Raw genomic sequence first — 21,462 nt, forward strand, 5'->3', positions numbered from 1 at the left:
CAAACTACTTGAGTCACTGAATTTGATTACTGACCTAGGTTTTGCTCTGTTTTTTATTTTATAGGTCAAAAGGGCAATCAGAAACTTGCATTTTGAATTTTAATTTATCATCTGAGATCATTTAAAGATCTATTTTTTTTTTATTTTCAGTGTATATATAAAAATGAAAACTTGTCTTGAGGAGATAATAATCAAACTGTTCACAATGGGACAAAATCAGTGGATAACTTTCACTTTGAAATGAGTTGCAGCTGTTTGTACAGGTAGATTTTCTTTGGCAAAGAAGGCACATAAACTTGAAAATACAACTGACTTTTACTGTTTTCTAATTCCAACTAAAACACTTCCCTTGAAATGCCTTCCCTAAATGAGGCTATAAGTGCAGGCTTTGTGGAGGAAAATGAATGTTTTTAGCTGTATTGAGAGAGTGCAAATTTCAAGCAGCCAATTTGCCCATGTAAATTGTTATTTACTTATATTTGTCTTCCCCAAGGGAATGCAACTGCAAGCTTGAAGAAAAGCATATTTTAGTGCATGATCTTAAATGGGCAAATTCTCTTCCAGTTAACATTAAGAGCTTCCCCTCTCCACAAAAATCCTATATTGAGGTTTTCATTTAACATTCTATTATATTTTGTACTGATAATTATTGTTTTTTGTTTACCTTGATCCATTGGGAGTTTTAGTAAGGCACTCTCAGTAGAGTGCTGAATAAATGAATGAACAAATATCTACATAAACTGCTACTAATTTTTCACAATTACTGTTGTTTCCCTAATTTCTAAAAGATGATTACGTCTGCAGACTATTTACTAAAGCATGTTATAGTTATTAATGCATGTTTCAACATGCATTAAAATGCATCTAATGTGTTTATTTCTCTAATGGAAATCCACTAAAATGCAACATTAATAGCCTTAATTTACTTAGTTCTGTTAAAAATAACACAATATTACAAGTTAATGCGGCTACAAATTTAAATATGTCAATGCCTTAGTAATGAGCTTATTAGACATTACTACCATATTTGCTAAAATGTGCTCAATTTAACTGGCATGCTAAAAATTAACTTGTGGGTTGGGGGGAGGGGGGGGAGAGGAGTCAGTGTCCTATATCTTCTCATAACTCCAAGGCCCTAAAGTCAATCTTCCCCTGAGAGTTACTGAACACTTAAAGTCAAACAGTCCCTCCCAGAGTAATTCATCACCCCCATATACATTTGTTACTTCCCTCCTTGCCACAATGGGTCACTATCTCTTCAAGCAACTACCCACAGATGTCTCCAACACATCTACTCCTCTGATATTATGGCACCAACATTTCCAAGGACTGGGGGAGAACAGCCTATCACACTCCTTGGTAATTTTCCAGTCCTTAATTAAATGGCGCCCATGCCAATTTGTTGTTTGTTGTAGAAGGAAGACCACTCTCCCTCCATTTCTGCCACTTTCCCAATCCTGGGGATAGGGTAGGCTTTTTTTAAATTCTAGACAATGGTGAGGGTTGGTTAGGGTTCTGTTGTGATTAACATAAGAACATAAGAAATTGCCATGCTGGGTCAGACCAAGGGTCCATCAAGCCCAGCATCCTGTTTCCAACAGAGGCCAAACCAGGCCACAAGAACCTGGCAATTACACAAACACTAAGAAGATCCCATGCTACTTATGCAATTAATAGCAGTGGCTATTCCCTAAGTAAACTTGATTAATAGCTGTTAATGGACTTCTCCTCCAAGAACTTATCCAAACCTTTTTTGAACCCAGCTACACTAACTGCACTAACCACATCATCTGGCAACAAATTCATTGAGTGAAAACAAATTATCTCCGATTAGTCTTAAATGTGCTACTTGCTAACTTCATGGAATGCCCCCTAGTCCTTCTGTTATTCGAAAGTATAAATAACCGATTCACATCTACTCGTTCAAGGCCTCTCATGATCTTAAAGACCTCTATCATATCCCCCCTCAGCTATCTCTTCTCCAAGCTGAACAGCCCTAACCTCTTCAGCCTTTCCTCATAGGGGAGCTGTTCCATCCCCTTTATCATTTTGGTTGCCCTTCTCTGTATCTTCTCCATTGCAACTATATCTTTTTTGAGATGTGGCGACCAGAATTGTACACAGTATTCAATGTGCGGTCTCACCATGGAGTGATATAGAGGCATTATGACATTTTCCGTTTTATTAACCATTCCCTTCCTAATAATTCCTAACATTGTGTTTGCTTTTTTGACTGCTGCAGCACACTGAGCTGATGTTTTTAAGGTATTTTCCACTATGATGCCTATTACTTTTTCCTGGGAGATAGTTCCTAGTATGGAACCTAACATTGTGTAACTACAGCAAGGGTTATTTTTCCTTATATGCAACACCTTGCACTTGTCCACATTAAATTTCATCTGCCATTTGGATGCCCAAACTTCCAGTGTTGCAAGATCCTCCTGTAATGTATCACAATCCACTTGTGATTTAACTACTCTGAATAATTTTGTATCATCCGCAAATTCGATAACCTCACGCGTCGTATTCCTTTCCAGATCATTTATATATATATTGAAAAGCACTGGTCCAAGTACAGATCCCTGAGGCACTCCACTGTTTACCGTTTTCCAATGAGAAAATTGACCATTTAATCCTACTCTCGGTTTCCTGTCTTTTAACCAGTTTGTAATCCACGAAAGGACATCGCCTCCTATCCCATGACTTTTTAGTTTTCTTAGAAGCCTCTCATGAGGGACTTTGTCAAACGCCTTCTGAAAATCCAAATACAATACATCTACCGGTTCACCTTTATCCACATGTTTTTTAACCCCTTCAAAAAAATTAAGCAGATCTGTTAGCAAGACTTCGCTTGGGTAAATCCATGTTGACTGTGTTCCATTAAACCATGTCTTTCTATACACTCTACGATTTTGATCTTGAGAATAGTTTCCACTATTTTTCCTGGCACTGAAGTCAGGCTCACTGGTCTATAGTTACCTGGATCGCCCCTGGTGCCTTTTTTAAATATTGGGGTTACATTGGCCACCCTCCAGTCTTCAGGTACAATGGATGATTTTAATGATAGGTTACAAATTTTTACTAATAGGTCTGAAATTTCATTTTTAGTTCCTTCAGTACCTTAGGATGCATGCCATCTGGTCCAGGTGATTTTCCACTCTTTAGTTTGTCAATCTAGACTACAACATCTTCCAGGTTCACAGTGATTTCATTCAGTTCTTCTGACTCATCACCCCTGAAATCCATCTCAGGAACTGGTATCTCCCCAACATCCTCATTAGTAAACACGGAAGCAAAGAATTAATTTAGTCTTTCTGCAATGGCCTTATCTTCCCTAAGAGCCCCTTTAACCCCTCGGTCATCTAATGGTCCAACCGACTCCCTCACAGGTTTCTTGCTTCGGATATATTTAAAAATGTTTTTATTATGAGTTTTTGCCTCTATGGCCAACTTCATTTCAAATTCTCTCTTCCCTGTGCGTGGAACAGGAAGCATTTCAGAGAATGCCACCTTGGAGGTTCTGGATTTCAGCTTCCTACCTAAAATCCTAAATTTGGCTTCCAGAAACTCTCTCCCACATTTTCCTTTGTCATTGGTGCCCTCATGTACCATGACAGCTGGCTCCTCCCCAGCACTGTCTATAATCCTATCTAGGTGACGTGTGAGGTCTGCCAGCTTCGCACCATGCAGGCAAGTTACCAGGCGGTCCTCACATCCACCAGCCACCCTGCTATCTACATTTCTAATAATAGAATCACCAACTATGATGGGCAGCCTAACCCTTCCCACCTGGGCAGTAGCCCTGGGAGACTTGCCCTCAGTGCAAGAGGACAATACATCACCTGGAGAGCAGGTCCTAGCTACAGGATCACTTCCTGCTACACCATGGTGATGTTATCCTACTGGGAGACCTTTCTGATCCAAGGCAGCACTGGTGCTGCCAGACTGGATTTGGGACCTGGCTACTATGTCCCCGAAGGTCTCATCAATGTACCTCTCTGTCTGCCTCAGCTCCTCATTCTGCTACTCTAGCCTCCAGAGATCGGACTAATTCCCTGAGCGCCAGGAGCTCTTTGCACTGAGTGTACACATACAATCTCTCACCGGCGGGTAAAAAATCATACATGTGACACTCAATGCAAAAGACTGGAAAGCCCCCCCTCTTGCTGCTGGACTGCTGCCTTATTCTTAGTTTATTGAGTTCCTAGTTAAGTTTAGGAGACTAAGGGAGTTGGAATGACAGTACTTTAAATTTACAGGTCAATTTACTAATCAATCAGCTAGTGTTCTACAAGGGGATGATTAAATTTTTAATAAGGGCTGGAACAATAGTATGATTTAGATAAGGCCCTGACTGATTTTTAATGAGAAAGTGTCTTGTGTCTAAAAATCAAGGGTTGAGTGGGTAGGATGGACAGACAGTAGAATTAACTATCTCTGGCTTGCTTGTTACCTTAGACACACACAAACTCTAAAGAATATATCCCTTAATTTCACATTTCACCAAACTTTTATAAGCCCAAAAATTTCTGAAAGCTATACTTACCAATCCTCTTTAACCACCGTTAAATGAATCTTCACTCAGTTAATGGAAGGTTTTGAGATTTGCGCACCATTAGGAGCGTGCTTCCGTCCTCCTCTACTGCAAAGGGTGTGGGGCCTCTGGAAGCTGGGGTTGTGGAATTCAATCCCTGGATCACTTGCGGTGACCTCTGGACTCCTCTCCCTGGGGATGCTGGGAGCAGTATGCAGATGAGCCTTCCGGTCCTCCTCTACTGCAAAGGGTGCGGGGCCTCTGGAAGCTGGGGTTGTGGAAGTCAATCCCTGGATCTCTTGTGGTGACCTCTAGACTCCTCTCCCAGAGGATGCTGGGAGCAGTATGCAGATGAGCCTTCCAGTCCTCCTCTACTGCAAAGGGTGCGGGGCCTCTGGAAGCTGGGGCTGTGGAATTCAATCCCTGGATCGCTTGTGGTGACCTCTGGACTCCTCTCCCTGGGGATGCTGGGAGCAATATGCACTTGAGCCTTCTGGTCCTCACTGCAAAGGGTGCAGGGCCTCTGAAAGCTGGGGCTGTGGAATTCAATCCCTGGATCGCTTGCGGTGACCTCTGGATTCCTCTCCCAGGGGATGCTGGGAGCAGTATGCAGATAAGCCTTCCGGTTCTCCTCTACTGCCCTGATATTCAGCCTCCCAACTGCCTGATATTCAGCCTCCCAACCACCAGAGACCCTTGGTGAGCTGCTCTTATCCTCTATCCAGTCATAGCCATCATGAGCCCATGACTCAGCAGGTTCCAGACTAACCCTGCCCCTGGTTATGCTCAGGGCCTTGATATTGAGTCTACTTAGCTCCCTGCTTGGCCCCATGTCTCTGAATGCTTTGTGGTTTTTCCAAGCCTTCTATGTGGCTTTCGTAAGCCATCTGCTCTAGTTTTGCTCTGTGGCTTTCTTAAGTCTTCTTCTCCAGATTTGCTCTGTGGATTTCCTAAGTTTTCTGCTATAGTTTTACTCTGTTGCTTTCCCAAGCTTTCTGCTCTAGCCCTGTCCTATGGCTTTTTTGGCTTTCAGCCTAGCTCTGTGGCCATCTCAGGCCTTTTGCCCAAGTGACCTTCAGGTCTTCTGTGTTGGGCTTCCGGGCCTTCACTGTTATCTGTCTGGTCTAGTTTCTGTGTCTTGTCCTGTCTGGTCATGCCCTGCTCTTGAACCTATAATATACATCTCAAGAGAAAATAATCATTTAATCCCAACTCAATTTTTATAAGAATTTGGATTCAGAAGCAGTGCATCAGTGACATATGAAGAAATTCAGACAAAAATAGTCAAAATGAACTCTGGGAGTGATAATTGTTAGAAATGATGCTTTAAAATATTTAAAGGCTTGAACAGATATGTAAAATATTGTTAAGTTTTCATTAATCTTGTACCTTTGATACAGCATATTTTTAATTGTGTATGAATGGTGGTGGATGAGTATGATAGGTAGTTTTTAGCATGTATAGATAGGACCTGATGTATGTTATGTAAGGAGTTTTTGATATATTTAGTTGGGAGTTTTTGATAAATTTAGTTGGGATTAAATGACTATTTTCTCTTGAGATGTATATTAACTGCTCTTGTACCTAGCCATTGTCTTAACCTCAGTCTTCTAAAAACTTCCAACCTTGTCTGACCTCAGCCTCTAGTCCTGCAGTCTGCATCTCCAATTCTGTCCAGCCTTAGTCTCCATCCCTGCTCGATCTCAGCTTCCAGTCCCGCAGCCTGCACCTCCAGTCCTGCTCAGCTTCACCAGCGCCAGTTCCAGTCCAGTTTGGGTTCTAGTCCAGCAATACCTTAAACACCAGCCCCATCTATGTCTTGCTGGTCGCCAGAACGCAAGGGCTGAACCTGCGAGGGAGGTCACTGGTATAGGCCGAAGATTCCCTAGCTCAGTTCTGTCTTGCCCTGTACTCCTGGACTGTTGGTGGGGGTTCCCCAGCCTAGCTTGGTCCTCACCCACAACAGGTTCTTAGCTTACTGGAGAGATGAATGAATGATTCAGGAAGGGGTACTTGACTTGGAAGAAGGGTCTCAGAAGACTTTACCAAAGGGCCCCTGCCCATGCCAAATTAGATCATATCTACAGGATGGTAAACATCGGCTGAAGGGAGTGACACATATAGCAGCTATGCTAAAATGGTCAAGTTCAGTTTAAAACAGCAATTTTAATGTGGCTGTAATCTGTATCACATTATCACAGATACCACATTGATCTGTGGTTTATTGCATGCATTAAAATCATCAGCTACCTGTAAAATGCAATTTTCTTAGTGGATAGACCCTTCTATTCAGGCTTCTAGATTGCCTGGTTCTAATTAAAAATATATTTCAGATGATTCTTATAAAAGAATTATAATGTGCATAAAAAGAACTATATCCTTTAATTTATATAGAACATAACTTTATAAAAGTGGAAACATGCTAAACTTAATATGACAGAGTATCATGTGTCAGAGATTACTGGGAATTTGTTCTTTTAGCATCGGAGAAGGAAAACCTGAAAGAAGCAAGCTAGCCCAAGGGAAATAGACTGAGTGAATGATTGCATTATCTAACAAAACAATAGAAGCGTTTTCTGGGTCAATGCCTCTGCACCTTCTCTTAGAGACAAACCTAAACAGTACAGTATATCCATAACGAATATGCATGGCATAGTTTTGCATGCATTGGAGACTCAGGGTATGGAAAGCACTGCCATATTAGTTTCTTTCTCCTTTCACCTTTTGTTAACCTGCCTTACAAAGAGATTTGCTGTCTTAATGTTCCCTTTTATTTATTAAAGTATTTATTTATTTATATACCTCTAATTTGCCTTTCCCCGAAATAGCCCAAGGCTCCTCCAGACCCTGCAGTATTGTATTCCCAATTGGACCTTCTCAACATTATCATTCATTATCTTGAAGTCAGTCTTCCTAAAGTCAAAGTTTAATATTTTATCTTTTATCGTTATCTTTTATTTAAATGTATTAATCACCTAAAAGAGAAAACCTAGGCTATATACAGATAAGACATACATAAAATAATAATTATATATTACATGCATATATCAGCAAATATACTTGAACTTGCACATACGGTAGCCTGATCAGGAGTTGCGTACAATAGTAGGGATGTGAATCGTTTTAGGAAGATTAAAATTATCGTCCGATAATTTTAATATCGTCTTAAACCGTTATGGAACACAATACAATAGAGATTCTAACGATTTATCGTTATAAATCGTTAGAATCGTGAGCCGGCACACTAAAACCCCCTAAAACCCACCCCCGACCCTTTAAATTAAATCCCCCACCCTCCCGAACCCCCCCCCAAATGAGTTAAATAACCTGCGGGTCCAGCAGCGGTCCGGAACGGCAGCGGTCCGGAACGGGCTCCTGCTCCTCAATCTTGTTGTCTTCAGCCGGCGCCATTTTCCAAAATGGCGGCGAAAAATGGCGGCGGCCATAGACGAACACGATTGGACGGCAGGAGGTCCTTCCGGACCCCCGCTGGACTTTTGGCAAGTCTCGTGGGGGTCAGGAGGCCCCCCACAAGCTGGCCAAAAGTTCCTGGAGGTCCAGCGGGGGTCAGGGAGCGATTTCCCGCCGCAAATCATTTTCGTACGGAAAATGGCGCCGGCAGGAGATCGACTGCAGGAGGTCGTTCAGCGAGGCGCCGGAACCCTCGCTGAACGACCTCCTGCAGTCGATCTCCTGCCGGCGCCATTTTCCGTATGGAAAATGGCGCCAGCCATACGCGTATGGCCGGCGCCATGTTCCGTACGAAAACGATTCGCGGCGGGAAATCGCTCCCTGACACCCGCTGGACCTCCAGGAACTTTTGGCCAGCTTGTGGGGGGCCTCCTGACCCCCACGAGACTTGCCAAAAGTCCAGCGGGGTCCGGAAGGACCTCCTGCCGTCCAATCGTGTTCGTCTATGGCCGCCGCCATTTTTCGCCGCCATTTTGGAAAATGGCGCCGGCTGAAGACAAGAAGATTGAGGAGCAGGAGCCCGTTCCGGACCGCTGCCGTTCCGGACCGCCGCTGGACCCGCAGGTTATTTAAGTCATTTGGGGGGGGTTCGGGAGGGTGGGGGATTTAATTTAAAGGGTCGGGGGTGGGTTTTAGGGGGTTTTAATGTGCCGGTTTTGCGATTTTTCGATTTTTAGATTTTTCACGATTTTTCACGATTTTTCACGATATTTTACCCCCCCAAACGGCAACAATACGATTCCCTCCCCCTCCCAGCCGAAATCGATCGTTAAGACGATCGAGGACACGATTCACATCCCTATACAATAGTGCCATAGTTTAATAAAACGCCTGCTTAAACAGCCATGTTTTTAATAGGGATTTGAAAGTTTTTAAACTGTCTGCTAAAGTGCAGTTCAACTGGAATGATCACTACAACCACAGATGGTAACTTTGCAACCATTGCGCAGGTGCATGCGTATTGGCATGCGCCAAGATATGTGGTCATTTTATAACTTGCGCACATATATGTGTGCATGTTATAAAATAGCCTGGCCGCATGCACTTGTTCACCTAATTCTAAGGAGGTAAATGCATGTGCACACAAATCCTGCTTCTACCACATAAGTCAGAGGATTTTAAAAGGGGCCTGCACCCATGCCACTGTTAGTTTCATCAATTCTGCCAGCAGTTCACCCAGTTAAGAGTTAGGTCCTCCAAACCACTAATTTAATAGTCTTCACTTGCCCCAGTTAGCCCAGACCCTTAAAACCCCTCTCTCTGTTATGGCTAGTTTTCTTTTTTTTTTTTTTTTTATGTAACCTCCTCTGTAGCAGAAGTAAATTTATGCGGCACTAGACCTGGGGCACGTAAGTATTAGCGCACACATCTTCTGGCCCAATCCCGTAACACCTATGCCCTGCCTAGTCTCCACCCAGACTATGGCCCTTTTTGAATCAGAGCGAGATGTGCACAGCAGGGGATATGTGCTTATCTGGGTGGCTTTTAAAATATGGTCGGCGTGCATGAGCCCCTAATTCATGCATGCCCCGGCCTTTTAAAATGTGCTTTACAGACGATAACTTTCAAACTACCGCATTCAGTGGCATATATATGTGCCTGTGGCCGTTCATAGTTTTACCATAGTAATTTATAACATGCACGTATCACATATGCACATATGCGGGTCGATTTTAAGACCCGCACGTGCATGTCCATGTGCGCCTGGTTCCTGGCGCGTGCACATTGACACAACTATTTTATAATGCACGAGTCAGCTCACGCGCATGCTATAAAATACGATATCCGCATGCACGTGTGCAGCATATTTTAACATTTGCGCATGCATGTGCGAGTGGATGGTCTCCTCTGCATGCAAGGGGGGGGAATTTTAAAAGCCCAAGCACAGCAATGGGAGTAGGGCTTCCCCTGTTCCCTCCTCATCTGCTCCAATTAAGTCCACTCCTCTCCAACCCCTAACCCCTTCCTAGCTGCTTCTTTTTTTTTTGCTTCTTTATTTACTGCTCCTCTGTCCCAGGCCACCCTCCACCTCGCCACTCCCTGCCCAGACTACGTTCCTCTGGCCTACCCCTTTCTTTGGGCCTGGCACTTCTGTGCGTAGCGGGGGTTAAAAATGTGGCCTGGCCCTTCCAAAAATATGCATGGTGTGTGCAAGGCCAAGCCACATGCGTAACCCCCATTATTTACATGTGTGACCCTTTGAAAATTCACTTGTATAAGTATTTCTACCCCACAACATACTTACATATGTAGGCCAACATGCAAATATATGCAATGCTTTGAAAACACATATTTCAATGCATTCAAAATGCATATTTCAGTGCATTAAATGCACATACTTTACCCAACTTTTTAAAAAATATATGCACATATATTTTATGTGCAAAAATTAAGTAGGACATACTTGCGTAAGTCAGGAGTTATACACATAAATCAGTGTATTTTAAAATGAGTGAAATTACCAGTTTAAACAATTAGTCTTCTCGGTTTGCCCAATCCTGCTCCAGGTTATCAAGGCCCTCCTGGTTCTTCAGTCTGAACTCCATCTAGTTCACCCAGACATTCCACCTATAATAAACACATTTAATATCACATATAACTGGTAGCAGGTGTAAAAATATGTGAATAAATTAGGAAATGTATACACATGTCTTTTAAAATAGCAACTTATGGGTGTAACTGTTGGAATGCATGTAGTATGCCCCTTTTTTAAGCCCATATATGTGTGCATGAAAGTGAAACTGCTCGCATATTTTGGACTTTAATAAAATAGAATATGCAATTAGAGGCTACTTACGCATGTATAACTTAATTTCTACGCTCATAACATTTTGAAAATTCACCTTTAAATGTTTCCTTATTATGAGGTTAGAGGAAGTTTCCACTTGTCTAAGTTCAATATACTTGCTCCCTCATTGGCCTTTTCCAATAGTTGCTTTATGTAAAGCATACGAAATGCCATGCTGGCTCCTACCAATAGTCCATTGAGCCCAGCATTCTTTCTCTGACATTGGCCATTGGCTAGTACAGGTCACCTGAAAGTACCCAGCAAATCCCATGATGTAATTCCATTTATATTGCTCTCCCCATGAATTTAGAGGTAGAGAAACCAAGTCTTTCTGGCTAATAATTATTTATATATCTGTCCTACAGAAACTTAAAACTTTTTTAAAACTCAGTTATACTAGTAGCTTTAACCCCATTTTTTGGCAATAAGGTCTATAGCTTAATTGTATATTGACTGAAAAAATGCTTTCTTTTTTAACTTTATTTTTATCATATTTAAACAAAAAAAAAAAAGCCAAGAAAATTTCTCATTAAAGGAAATATACAAAAGTGCACAATATTCAAAGGGAAAGGGCCACAATTTAGAAGAAATTGAAAAAAAAAAGCAAAAATTAAATTGGTATAGCTCACTGATTTATCAACCCACAATCATTTAGAGACTATTACCCAAAGTTAGCCCAAGAACATTAAAGAAATGCTTCACAGAATCTCAGAAGGTGTCTTACCAGAAAGAAAAAAAGTTAGGTGGCAGGGTTCAAAAAAGACGTAATTAACATTATGATATTTAACTAGACATGTAGTTGGATATTTTAAATAAAACATTAGACCTATCTATAATACTTGAGGTTTTAACAAAAGAGATTTTTTATATCTCTATTGGGTGGCATGAGTAACATCCAGAAAAGTACGAATTTTACAATGATAGAACAATTTATCTCTATGTATGAAAAACAGTTTAATAATCCAAGCTTAACATGGGGAGGTAATACTTGTGCTTGACCCGTCATCCTTTTCCACCCAATAAACACATAACACAATTATTTGGCTTGAAAATAGGCTGCAGTTTATTAATCTAACCCAAGCCCTTACAATCAATAACTTTTAACATGAACAACTTGCCCCTCCCCCTTCACCTCCCCATTGGCCTCCACCACCTCGCCCAGTGCTGAAGCACTGCCCCTCCCCCAATGCTGCCTACTCTGCACCAGCGAGAGAAGCTCTGACCGTGAACTTAGCCCCGTAGTTCACCGGCCATTCCGTGTAGCAGCCCCCCCCCCCCAACTACACGAGGCACTGCCCCCCCCCCCCACTCCAATTCACCATGACATTCAACTATAATCTGGGCTCGGGTTTCCGCCTCCACTGAAACAGTACAACAAAACCCACAAACACCCCACATACCCATGACATAATGACAAGGGCGGGTGGGAGGGACAATGAGCCAAGCATACCTTTCTCTGGCTTAGCCTGATAGTTGTGGCAGGACACACAGCCACGTCACCAGACTGCATCCACCAATCAGGGAATCTGAATTCGAATCACTGCTCCTCACTACCGTTGCTCATTCCCCCCTCCCCTCCTGTGCACCTCCTACCATTTCCCGCCCTCTCCTCATTCTCTACACCCTTCCCCTTCTCCCACCCCTACCTACTCCTACTGTCGGCCTTTCCCGCACGATTTTTCCTATGTTATCCCCGCGTTGCATGACTAGCCTGCACCACTGGTCTTTTATCAAGTTCCAAAACCAGTGTAGCAACATTAACCATTCTAAAAAGCAGTACGATTACCAGTGTCCAAGAGGGTCGATGATACTATATTCCCAGCTGAACCTGTAAATTTCTCCTTTTGAAGTACAGGAGAAATAAAAAGCACAGCAATCAGAGGAACAGATTCAACTGGAACTTTTAGAACTTCCACAAGGATTTCTGAAGCATTTCTTTAGTAGAAATCAAATCCATCTTGGAAAAGTTAATCAAGCGGAGATTCTTAGCTTTGGAAATAATTTCAAGAATTTCCTAGTTCCTATGGCTGGAAAAATTCCTTTTTATTAAGGCAGATGTATTTATTTGCAGTTCCACTTTCTGCTCCACTTCGTTCATTCTTTTAGAGTATTCAGTCAATGATTTCTCCTGAGCATTAAGACACAGATTTATGTCTTTTATATTAGTAGCAACCTGGGAGATTTGAGAGGACAAAGTTCTTCCAAGGCCCTCATTCACCACCAAATCACCTCCAGAGAAAACACTTGGTTTAGGCAAGAGAAATACAGTCTCCAAAGTCTCACCCAAAACATTCTGAAAATTTAGAAATACTTCCTTACATTTATTTTAAATCTGTTACCCATCAGCTTCAAGGAATTCCCCCCAGTCCTAGTACTATATGATAGTGTAAATAAAAGTTCCCTATTAAGTTGTTTGACATTCACCACTCATTGTTTTATAATCCTCTGTCCCTTCTAAGTCATCTCTTCTCGATGCTGAGGAGCACAAATCTGTTCAGCCTTTCTTCAGAAAAGAGCTGAGCCATTCCAACATTTTTCTTGTTCTGTTCAGCACCTTTTCTAGTTCTGCTATATCTTTTTGTGCTGTGGTGACCAGAATTGCACACAATACTCAAGAGAGTACATTTTCAAAAGAATGTAAAACTGGGGTTTGGAAAATTGCTACTTTTTCCGTGCATAATTCCTTTGAAAATGTACTCCCTAGGAGTTTGCACGTGTAAATGGGGTTTTGTAAATTGCTACAACATATGCTACTTTTCTGCATGTAACTAGGGATGCACATTTGTTTGAGGCAACATACACAATGTCAGTTACATTATGTAGTTTCATGTCACTACATTATGTAGTTTTGTGTCATTTTCAAAATGAAACGATAGAAAAATGAGCTAACTGTGAGGAATTGCAGGAGCTTTTCCAAAACTTAAAAAAAATAAAAATAAAAATTTGGGAAAAACCTAAACACCACAGAAATTTGCCCCTAAATAATACAACATGCAATGTTTTGGCCTTTACACCCTTACACATAACTCCTTTGAAAATTCACTCTTAAGGTGTGGCCTTTATTTATTATATTCATTGTTTTGTTTTCTGTTCCTTTCTAAATATTTCCTAGCTCTCTATTTGCTTTGTTGACTTCCTTGGTCCATATAATATTTTTAGGTAAAGGTATTTATTTTGCAGGTATTTTTAGGCAGCCTGGCTTGTTCTGTTTACCTAATAGGTGGTATATTGGTGTTTTAGGGCCTGATGTAATATTTGCATTGTTGCCTTTTTATGCATAACATTTTTTTAAATTATCTCTTTATTAATTATTTGCATAGCATTACCTAGTAGAGATGTGAATCGGAACCGGAATCAGTTCCAATTCCGGTTCCGATTCACATCGTGAATTTTTTTTCGTGCAGCCCGATCGGGTTATTTTTTATTGGCTGTGCCCGAGCCGATAAACAAAAAACCCACCCCGATACTTCAAAACAGCTCCCTTAGCTTCCCCCACCCTTCCGACCCCCCCCCACCCCCCCAAAAAAAAACATTTTAAATTACCTGGTGGTCCAGTGGTGGACCCAGGAGCGATCTCCTGCTCTCGGGCCGTCGGCTGCCACTAATAAAAATGGTGCCAATGGTCCTTTGCCCTTACCATGTAACAGGGTATCCGTGCCATTGGCCGGCCCCTGTCACATGGTAGGAGCACTGGATGGCCCGCGCCATTTTTTAAAATGAGTGTCTGCAAGCTAGCAACACATAAAGCCCATCACCTGTCATGACAAGCACATGAGATGTATACGAGCATAAGGCATATGTCCCCTGTATCTCTACTACTGTGGCCGCCTGTGCGCTTGTCACTGGAGCAGGACCTGAGCCGGTGGCGTAGGATCTGCTGCCTGCACTGCTGGTACTTCCCTCGGAGGTTTTGGAGGTGGCCTTGGCTGTTGTTGAGTTCTTCTTCTTCCATGTGATATCATCTGTGGCGAGCCTAGTGAGGCATCAAGGTTTTTTTTTCCCCGTTGAAAGTGTCTAAGATATCAACATGGCGTTCTGCCCATGGCTGATATGATTACTGATGAATGTATGATAATACCTCTTCTCTTCATTCCCATCCTCCAGGCTTTATGGATCCACAGTGTTTATCCCACACCCCTTTGAAATCCTTCACAGTTTTGGTCTTCACCACTTCCTCCGGAAGGGTGTTCCAAGCATCCACCACCCTCTCCGTGAAGAATTACTTCCTGACATTGGTTCTGAGTCTTCCTCCCTGGAATTTTAAATCGTGACCCCTGGCTCTGCTGATTTTTTTTCCAACGGAAAAGGTTTGTCGTTATCTTTGGATCATTAAAACTTTTCAAGTATCTGAACATCTGTATCATATCACCCCTGTTCCTCCTTTCCTCCAGGGTATACATATTTAGATTCTTCAATCTCTCCTCACAAGTCATTCGATGAAGACCATCCACCTTTTTGGTCGGCCTTCTCTGGACCGTCTCCATCCTGTCTCTGTTCCTTCGGAGATACGGTCTCCAGAACTGAGTGCAGTACTCCAGGTGAGGCCTCATCAAAGACCTGTATAAGGGGATAATTACTTCCCTTTTCTTACTCGATATTCCTCTCTCTATGCAGCCCAGCATTCTTCTGGCTTTAGCTATCACCTTGTCACATTGTTTCGCCGACTTCAGATCGTTAGACACTATCACCCCAAGATCTCTCTCCTGCTCTGTTCACATCAGCCCTTCACCCCCCATTGAATATAGTTCTTCTGGATTTCCACACCCCATATGCATGACTCTGCACTTCTTGGCATTGAATCTCAGCTGCCATATCTTCGACCACTCTTCCAGCTTCTTTAAATCCCATCTCATTCTCTCCACTCCTTCTGGCGTGTCCACTCTGTTGCAGATCTTAGTGTCATCCGCAAACAGACAAACCTTACCTTCTATCGCGTCCGCTATGTCGCTCACATAGATATAGAACAGGACCGGTCCCAACACCGATCCTTGCGGCACTCCGCTTAATAGTTACCGCTCGCTCTTCAGTGTAAGTTCCATCTATCATCACACATTGTCTTCTGTCCGTCAACCAGTTTGCAATCCAGTCCTCCACCTCTGCACTCACTCCTAAGCTTCTCATTTTATTCACCAGCCTCCTGTGCAGGACCATATCAAAAGCCTTGCTGAAATCCAAGTAGATGACGTTGAGCGCTCTTTTTTGTTGAACTCCCTAGTCACCCAGTCGAAAAAGTCAATCAGATTTGTCTGACAGGATCTTCCCCTGGTGAATCCATGCTGCCTCTGGTCCAGCAATTCTCCCAACTGTAGATAGTTCACTATTCTCTCTTTCAGCAGTGTCTCCATCACTTTTCCCCACCACCGAAGTGAGGCTAACCGGCCTATAGTTACCAGCCTCCTGTCTGCTGCCATTCTTGTGAAGCGGGACCACCACCATTCTTCTCCAATCATTCGGCACCACTCCTGTTTCTAGGGATCTACTGAACAGATCACACAGCGGTCCCACCAGCACGTCTCTGAGCTCCCTCAGTATCCTGGGATGAACCTCATTGGACCCCATGGCTTTGTCCACTTTCAGTTTCCCCAGCTCTTCCCACACATTCTCCGCTGTAAACAGAGTTACATCTACTCCAATCCCCTCCAGTTTCTTTCTAACTAGCCACGGGCCTTCTCCTGGGTCCTCTTTAGTGAACACCGAACTGAAGTATTTGTTTAATATTTCTGCCATTTCTTCGTCTCTCTCTACACATTGATCCTTTTCACCTTTCAATTTTACTATACCACTTTGAACTTTTCTCCTTTCTCTGATGTATCTGAAAAATGTTTTTTCACCTCTCTTTATCTCTTTGGCAATCCTTTCTTCCGCTTGACTTTTTGCTGTCTTGATTACTTTCTTCGTCTCTCTCAGTTGTACCATATATTCTTCTTTGTGCTCCTCCCTTTGGGATCCTTTATATTTCTTGAATGCTGTTCTTTTAGCTTTTATTTTGTCAGCCACCTCCTTTGAGAACCAGATAGGTTTCATTTTCCCTTTGCTTTTCTTTACTTTTCTGACATGTAGATTAGTTGCCTTGATGATTGCTCCTTTTAGATTGGTCCACTCTTGATCCACATCTTTCTCGTTCTCCCAACCTTTTAGTTCTTCCTCCAGGTACTTCCCCATTTCATCAAAGTCCATGTTTTTGAACTGCAAAACTCAGGTCTTTGTGCTTCTTCTACGTATCCTGTGTATGACATGAAACCATAACGTTTGATGATCACTGGTGCTGAGGTGGGCGCCCACCTGGACATCAGAGACATTATCTCCATTTGACAAGGACTAAAAATGGTTAATTCATAATAAAGACCACCAATCTAATTGCTCATTCAAACTCTTAGAGTACTCGGTTTTTAATTTATAAATCCACTGCTGTTCTCTGTAATTCAGAAGACATGTCAAATCACCAAAGGAATTATTAACATTGTCAATAACAGTCCATCGCAATTGTTCAAATTATGTCCCAATTCAATACAATGGGTGACCAACGGAGCAGACAAAATTCACTACTGTGAATCGCAAATCAACTGATAGGAATAATTGTTTGCACTATCATAGTGATCATGCCCCATCCTTTAAGAAAGGGCTTCCTGTTTCTCAGTTTTTTCGGATTACGCACATTTGTTCCTCTAATGCTGAATTTGAAAAACAAGCTATTGTGTTGATGGATAGGTTTAGGACCCGAGGGTATCCTTCTAAGGTTATCAAACAGGTTTATAAAAGAGCTAAATACAGTGATCACGAATAGTTGTTGAAATATCAGACAAAAAGGGATCAAATGTGGCTGGTTTGTATATTACAACACAATACTTCTACTTTGGCAATAAGATCTTCTATAAAAAAAAAAAACCATTGGTATGTTCTTGCCCTTCATGGGATTTTCAATGAACTTCCATTATTTGCCACTACCTGTGGTATTAATATATATGATAAAGTGGTGTGGGCTAGTATAATGATGAGAGCTAATTTGGCCCACATCGAGAAGGGGGGCCATTACAAGTGTGGTAGTTGCAGTGTGTGTTATAACACTATGGAAGGAGAGCATTGGTTGGATCCTGTCACAGGATACGATGTGAAGAGGAGGGCTTTGACTGATTGCACTACTACTCAAGTAATATATACTTTGATATGTCCCTGTCGTAATGTCTATGTTGGCCATACCAAGAGAGCGGTAAAATGAAGAATTATGGAACATCGGTCTAGGATTAATACGGGAATTTTGTCTGCTCCGTTGGTCACCCATTGTATTGAACTGGGACATACATTTGAAAAATTGTGATGGACTGTTATTGACAATGTTAATAATTCCTTTGGTTATTTGACATCTCTTCTGAAATACAGAGAACAGCGGTGGATTTATAAATTAAAAACCGAGCATCCTAAGGGTTTGAATGAGCAATTAGAATGGTGGTCTTTATTATGAATTAACCATTTTTGATTCTTGTCACATGGTGTATACTTTGGATATTGACATCATTTTTGGTCACATGGTTGGTATTTTAAAATGGATGCCATGATATGGAACCTTTGCCTGCCATGTTGTAAAGGTTATGGGCCGGATTTTAAAAGGGTTACGCGCATAAGGTACGCGCGTAACCCTTTTAAAACCCCCCTGCGCACGCCGAGCCTATTTTGCATAGGCTCGGAGGCGCGCACAAGCCCGGGACGCGCGTAAGTCCCGGAGCTTGCGAAAAGGGCGCAAGCCCGTTCCCTCCGAGGCCGCTCCGATTTTGGAGTGGCCTCGGAGGGAACGGGTAGCGCGCGCAGGGCTCGGCACGTGCAAGTTGCACAAATGCTGCGCGCGCATGTTATAAAATTGGGCGTAGATTTGTTTGCACCGGGTTGCTTGAACAAATCTGTGCCCGCATGCAGGTTTTAAAATCTGCCCCTTCATGTTAGTGTAGCTGGGTTTAAAAGAGGTTTGGATAAGTTCTTAGAAGAAAAATCCATAAACTGCTATTAATTATTAAGCAATAGTAGCCTGAGATTTTTTTAATGTTGGGTACTTGCCAAGTACCTGTGGCTTGGATTGCCACTGTTGGAAACAGGATACTGGGCTTGATGGACCCTTGGTCTGACCATATGGCAATTCTTATGTTCCTCCATATGAACCTAGGCAGAGCACAAGTACTGGTAGCACTACTGATAGTTCCAAGAAGACCAGGACTCTGCTACCCAAACTAAAGACAGATTTTCTTAGCAGGAGGAAACCAGAGATATGGTTGGGAAGAAGAACAAGTCACAAGAGCATCTGCTGTCTGCTGCCACTCTCATCTCTAATTCTATGATGCAGGGGTAGGAGAAGGCATAGGCAGTGGAGGGTGTCAGCAGCAGTGGAGAAGGGGTACTAGCAGTGAAGTAGAATAGCCCTCCTCTCTGTTTCCTCCTGAGCAGTGCTACATCAGATATTTGGAGAAGTAGCTGATTCTCATGAATCACGTGAGTGCTTTTTAGATACAGCAGATATTGATCTTCTATTAGTTTAAGAGGGTTTGGGGAGTACTGTAGCTGCTATTCTCTAGACAGCAGCAACAGGAGGCAGAATGTGATTCTACCAGGGCAAATATAACACCCTTCATAAAAAGCAAGTAGTGGGGATCATGAGATATGCCCCTGACCCTTTCCTTCCCAGTCCACCCTGAGCTCCAGCAGCAGCAGCCAAGCATTCAGCGAGGATTACCCACATGACACCTGAGGTTTGGAGGCTCTTTACAGAATGAGGACCAGTGTTTTGCAGAATGCATTCAATACTGAGCCATTTTACAAACTGTGGCATGTAGCATCAGTGGAATATAAATCAAATAAATAAATAAATAAATATTTTAAAAAAGAACAAGTGTTAGCATTGGTTGCCCAGAAGGCCACTAGTTCTTGTCTGGGGACACCATCTGCTACACTAAACAGCAGCTGCAGCAGCAGGAAAACCCTAGAAAAGAGAAAGTCAGTCTTCCAAGCTGATCCCCTTGCCATTTTCTCCTGTGAGTTACATGCAATCAGCCCTCAGCCCCACATCAGCAGCAAGTCACCACTCTCCTGCAGGCCTCATCAAAGGTGGTGATGAGGTACCTCAGGGAAATGATTGCCCTGGATGACCAACCGTTACAGATTGTGAAATATGTGGGATATGAGCAGCTGCTGCATATTTTATCCCCTAAGTACAAAGTGGCATTTTGAACAACATTGTAGACAGGTTATCCCTGCCCTATATGCTCAGTTCCATGCTTGCATGCAGACACAGCTGACCAAGGTAGAGAGGGATTGCATGCATTTCCCCAGTGCACCTTGACCATCCAGAATGCAACATATACCTACTTTTCCCTGAAGGCACAATGGTAGCAGCTGGCTGAGGCCAAGGCAGGTAGCAGCTCTAGCAAGGGTGAATCAGCATGGTGCAGGTGGGCTGTGCTGCACTCCAAGGTGATGGATATCAGCCACATCTCAGGTGTTGCTCTTCTCTCCTGATCATCTGAGTGAGGTGCTCCCATAGTGTGTGTCTCTGTGTGTTTGATAGCCCTGTGGTCCCAGAAATCCAATGCTTGGGGTGGTCCTGCATCACATTTCCAATCACCATAGAAACTGCAAAACCATATCTGTCCTTATAAACCAACAGGTGTAGCCTGAATGACTAGCAAGCTGCTTACTGCACAATTGTGGCATGTGTTGCACTCATACTAATTGCACCCCTCCCCTCCCCCAGCCGCAGAATAGAGGTTCAGGTACGACTGTTGTTAATGTGAAGGCTGACTGGCCTTAATCAGTGATCTTTACCCTCCTATTCATAATGTTTCAAAAGCATTTATGTGCATAAAAGAGCTTTTTGCAAATTATTCCAGACGTCGTATGTATAAAGTATGCATGGAAACGATTTCACATGTACTTTGATTTGTATTGCAAAAAAGCATTCCAGTGGCAGAGTTAGGGCAAGGAAATTATTTAAGTGCCTGCTTCTGATTTTTGAAAGCATGTGCGTAAATTATCGCATGGACATTTACACCTGTTCTCTAGCAGGTATAAATGTTCTGTGCTTATGCTGGGCAGTCCCACTAATTTTCAAAGTGGACTTCATGAATACTTCAGACCTGCATGGGCTATTATGAAATTACCTTCAAAGATGAATGCTGGGGTTGGGAGGACATAATATGGGTGCCCAGATGACTGGCCCTGCAACCCTGCTTTCCATCGCTTGGGCTGGCCTCCTGCCCCTCACAACAAAGAGAGACCCTGCATGCACTGGAATCTTTCACTTTCACTGCACACTCCCTGTGGCTGATCATTTACCTACCTGTATCAGGGCTAATCTGCTTCAATGGTTTCTACTACTTTCCAGACAAATCAGCCTCTTCTGCAGAAAATATCACCAACCTCCCTCCTGACAGCTTCACCAGCTACACAGCTCTCCTGCAGTGGCTGCAAGGTGCCAGTGAAACTGGGTTTTGGGATGATAGCAATTCAGCCCAAATTGATTAGTACAACCTGGTCCCAACCTGTGGTTTCCCATGGCCACAAGTCCTGCTTGGAGGTCCCTTCTCTGCTCCATGGCTAGGCAGTCCCCTGCTAATTGCAGCACTTTTTTGCTTTGCCTTACAACCTCCTCCATTTTTCCTGTTTTAATTTTTACTTGCTGGGCAGACTG

The 21,462-nt window shown here is 42.8% G+C and overlaps 1 long non-coding RNA gene across 1 annotated transcript in view; it reads right to left on the reverse strand.

Annotated features, from left to right (window-relative positions):
* LOC115088724 overlaps positions 1 to 20,379 on the reverse strand; it is a 33,310-nt gene extending 12,931 nt beyond the window's left edge. Inside the window, exons 1-2 of the long non-coding RNA XR_003855838.1 lie at positions 20,142 to 20,379; positions 10,468 to 10,573 (exon numbers count right to left, since the gene is read on the reverse strand). This is a non-coding gene — a long non-coding RNA (uncharacterized LOC115088724). The remainder of the gene's footprint in view (positions 1 to 10,467; positions 10,574 to 20,141) is intronic.
* Between the last annotated feature and the right edge of the window lie 1,083 nt (positions 20,380 to 21,462).

This window comes from Rhinatrema bivittatum, chromosome 3, assembly GCF_901001135.1.
Source record: "Rhinatrema bivittatum chromosome 3, aRhiBiv1.1, whole genome shotgun sequence".
NCBI lineage: Eukaryota > Metazoa > Chordata > Amphibia > Gymnophiona > Rhinatrematidae > Rhinatrema > Rhinatrema bivittatum.